Raw genomic sequence first — 4494 nt, 5'->3', positions numbered from 1 at the left:
ATGTGCTCCAGATAATGCCATGAGAAAATGATGAATAGAAACTTTTATATAAAACTAAGGTAACAATCTTAAGGAAAGGTTACATGACTCTTTAAATGGCTAAACACGAACAACTTAGCAGGTAACACCACAGAAGATAAAAAAAGAAAACATAGAACTCTGTATCACAAACAACAAGAGTGGCTATAGAAAAATATTTCTATAGCACTTTTGTATAAGATAAGAGGAATTAAAGAAATGACAACTTTTGTATAACACTCTTTGCTTAAGACAACACTAATAGGAATTAAAGAAATGACAACTTTTGTATAACACTTTTTGGTTAAGACAACACTAATAGGAATTAAAGAAATGACAACTTTTGTATAACACTCTTTGCTTAAGACAACATTAATAGGAATTAAAGAAATGACAACTTTTGTATAACACTCTTTGCTTAAGACAACATTAATAGGAATTAAAGAAATGACAAATTTTGTATAACACTTTTTGGTTAAGACAACATTAATAGGAATTAAAGAAATGACAACTTTTGTATAACACTCTTTGCTTAAGACAACACTAATAGGAATTAAAGAAATGACAACTTTGTATAACACTTTTTGGTTAAGACAACACTAATAGGAATTAAAGAAATGACAACTTTTGTATAACACTTTTTGGTTAAGACAACACTAATAGGAATAAAAGAAATGACAACTTTTGTATAACACTTTTTGGTTAAGACAACACTAATAGGAATTAAAGAAATGACAACTTTTGTATAACACTTTTTGGTTAAGACAACACTAATAGGAATTAAAGAAATGACAACTCTATATCGGATATAAACAAGGAAGGGTAAAGAAAGGTCCAATTCTACGTAACACTCTATATTGGATATAAACAAGAAAGGGTAAAGAAAGGTCCAATTCTACATAACCCTCTATGTTGGATATAAACAAGGAAGGTCCAATTCTACATAACACTCTTTGTACTAGCTTTTCATAACACTCTTATAAGGTAAGAAAAAAAGCTTTTACATAAATATATATATATATATATATATATATATATATATATATCAGGAAACAGTACGGAGGAGTGCCACATATCACTCTTTGCATCATAAGACAAAGAATCGATAAGGAAGAAACTTGTACACAACAGTCTCATTATGTTTAAATAAGGTTGAGAGAAGCTTCTAAAAAAGTAAAATTACATAATACTCTTTGTATCAGATTACAACGAAAGTAGATACAGAAATGATATTACAAATATCTCTATGAAATAAAACTGAAAGAAGCTAAAGGAATAAAATTTTGATTCGCTGTGTATCAAATATTTTCTAATTTGGTTAAATATAAAAACTGATTTATGTGCAAAAGTTAATAAGATTTAGTTTTATAATATAAATTCATACATTTTTTGTGTTGTTATAACGTAAGATTCAATGCAGATTTGAATCATACATCCCTGAGGTCATTATTTAATAATTTGGTAGTTTTATATAATAGATTATTTTGCGTCGCCATCGAACCCGCTGTTCTTGAGTAGCCGATACTGTCAGCAAAAGAGTTTTCAAGAATATTCCAATGTCATACCAAGTTCACCAGCCACTAACCCTTCTATGGAATGAGCCGATGAATTCGTAATGGAACATGTAATTAGATACTAACCAGTAGTAAGTTTCTTTCCATTCAGCAGAGATAATAATTTAGAAATACAGAATAAAAAAACTTCATTCAGTAAAACTATCCAAGGATGCTTTCTGTGATCAGTTTTTAGTTCAGGATCACAGAAATTATTAGTCATGAGAAGTAATTCCCCTTAATCAAGAATTTTTAACGAGATAAACAAACATCTTTAGTTCATGATTGTTGAATAGTCAAATAAATATATTTAGTCCAGTACTGTTGAATGTACAAACAGTAAACGTCTTTAGTTCATGATTGTTGAATAGTCAATTAAATATATTTAGTCCAGTACTGTTGAATAGACAAACAGTAAACGTCTTTAGTTCATGATTGATGAATAGTCAATTAAATATATTTAGTCCAGTACTGCTGAATATACAAACAGTAAACGTCTTCAGTTCATGATTGTTGAATAGTCAATTAAATATATTTAGTCCAGTACTGTTGAATATACAAACAGTAAACGTCTTTAGTTCATGATTGTTGAATAGTCAATTAAATATATTTAGTCCAGTACTGTTGAATAGACAAACAGTAAACGTCTTTAGTTCATGATTGTTGAATAGTCAATTAAATATATTTAGTCCAGTACTGTTGAATAGACAAACAGTAAACGTCTTAAGTTCATGATTGTTGAATAGTCAATTAAATATATTTAGTCCAGTACTGTTGAATATACAAACAGTAAACGTCTTTAGTTCATAATTGTTGAATAGTCAATTAAATATATTTAGTCCAGTACTGTTGAATAGACAAACAACAAATGTCTTTAGTTCAGGAATATTTGATCATCAAACAACAAATGTCTTTAGTTCAGGAATGTTTGATTATCAAACAACAAACGTCTTTATTTCAATATTACTGTATTCTCTAACAACAAGTGTCCTTATTTCAATATTATTGTCTTCTCTAACAACAAGTGTTCTTTTTTCAATATTATTGTCTTCTCTGACAACAAGTGTCCTTATTTCAATATTATTGTATTCTCTGACAACAAGTGTCCTTATTTCAATATTATTGTGTTCTCTGACAACAAGTGTCCTTATTTCAGTATTAACATTTTCTCAAATTGCAAATGTATTTCCAATGATACTAAGCCCATCTAAGCATTGGTCTGATATTTTTTCTTGCTTCTCTAGTTTGTTATACTCCACTTAATTGCCCTTGGCGATATTTGTCTCATGACACTACACCTACATCAATGTGTCCTCTATCCTGGTACTGTATAGTAACACCTCATTCAGATAATTTTATCACTTTTTCGAGACTGACTCAATCCACAGTCTCTAACACTAACTCCTAGTGGGGAAGAAAGGCAGGAGAGTGTGAAAGGAGATGAGCATTATTGAAAATATTTTTTTTGATTTAAGAAAATGTTGACTTCCAAAACATACTTACCTCATTTCACACTACAGCTAGAATCCCACACTGATAATGTGGAGGGGGCAATGGGGGATATTATTCATATAGAAAGCATCTGTGTTTATAAAAGATTGGTACCCTAGTGTAGGAACCACACTACATCCTGAACAGACATGCTCTTCACCTGGAATTTAATTCATGTATGGTGGGTGGAATGTTACATGTTTTATCATCAACATTGTCCATGCCACAAACAGTTAGCTGAGGTTCTAATGTTCGGGGTTACAAGTATATGTCCATTGTCCCTATAGCCCACGTTGGTGGCTAGGGCAATTGGACAACAATATACATATAAAATATATATATATATATATACACACAAACACACGCTTATGAGTGGATCCCAACCTGTAGCTATAGAGTAATGCCTTCTAAGGCACCAGAATCATGACAAGAAGGTAAGCAGCACCATAGTGGATCAACCTTCTCCTCAATATAAAGAAGTATGAAAGGCAACACATCAGGCTCGGAATGACGAGCTCTTGTATGTCTTACTCAACCTGAGGAAACAGAACTAATCTGGTCTGGAATTATGAATACTCGTGTTCACTCCCCAAATGTGTGGGTAAGGTAAATTCCACTTGTACCCCGGAATTATAGGGAGGACATGCAACAAATGCTGCTCAACCAAAGATCCAGAATGGGACCACTCTGCATTTGGAATTACGAGGAGATAATGGACCATCTTCCATGAGCAATATACTGAACCAATATTGATTAAAAAGAAGAGCCACGCTCAACCCAACCGGATAGCTGAGCATGAAACCTGAACTGGTATTATGAGTAGGCTCCTGTGTAAGCTGGTGCCTTTCCTACCAAAATCTGGGGAAAACATCCAGGGACGCGGGTAGGAGGGCTCCCAACTTCACCCTCTTCTCCAAGAGTGGAAAAACTCACTCTAACACTTTGGAGGAAAAGCCAATGTCCACCACCTCAGTGAATGAAAATTGGATCCACTAGTAGAATCTGTGAAATAATACAGTTTGAGGAGCCCTGTTCTGAAGAACAGTGCTCTGGAAACAGTGCAACAGATGAACCAAGTTCCCTTAATTTTTAAAAGGTAACTGACCCATATTTATTCAATCCAATGATCAGCAGGGACAGGCAGGATCCCCTTATGCTTTACTCATGATTGTCCATGAGTGGCGGTCCGCCATAGTACAGTAATACCACCAGTTACTTTCTAGGTGGTCTTATGGAACATCTCATTTCTACAGAGCTTGCTGCAACCTAGATAAGGTATGTTGTGTTAATGGTTGCTATTGCAGGATTGGTTTGGTAACAGCACACCTTCCTGGGCAACACTCACCACTGAGTGAAATCCTGTGAAAATGAGGTAAGGGACCCTGGTAGGTAAAGAAGAGACAAATGTAGCAATGAAAGTGCTCACCCCTCT

The sequence above is a fragment of the Limulus polyphemus genome, unplaced genomic scaffold (assembly GCF_000517525.1).
Source record: "Limulus polyphemus unplaced genomic scaffold, Limulus_polyphemus-2.1.2 Scaffold6757, whole genome shotgun sequence".
NCBI classification, from domain to species: domain Eukaryota; kingdom Metazoa; phylum Arthropoda; class Merostomata; order Xiphosura; family Limulidae; genus Limulus; species Limulus polyphemus.
Note: the sequence above shows the minus strand (reverse complement) of the source record.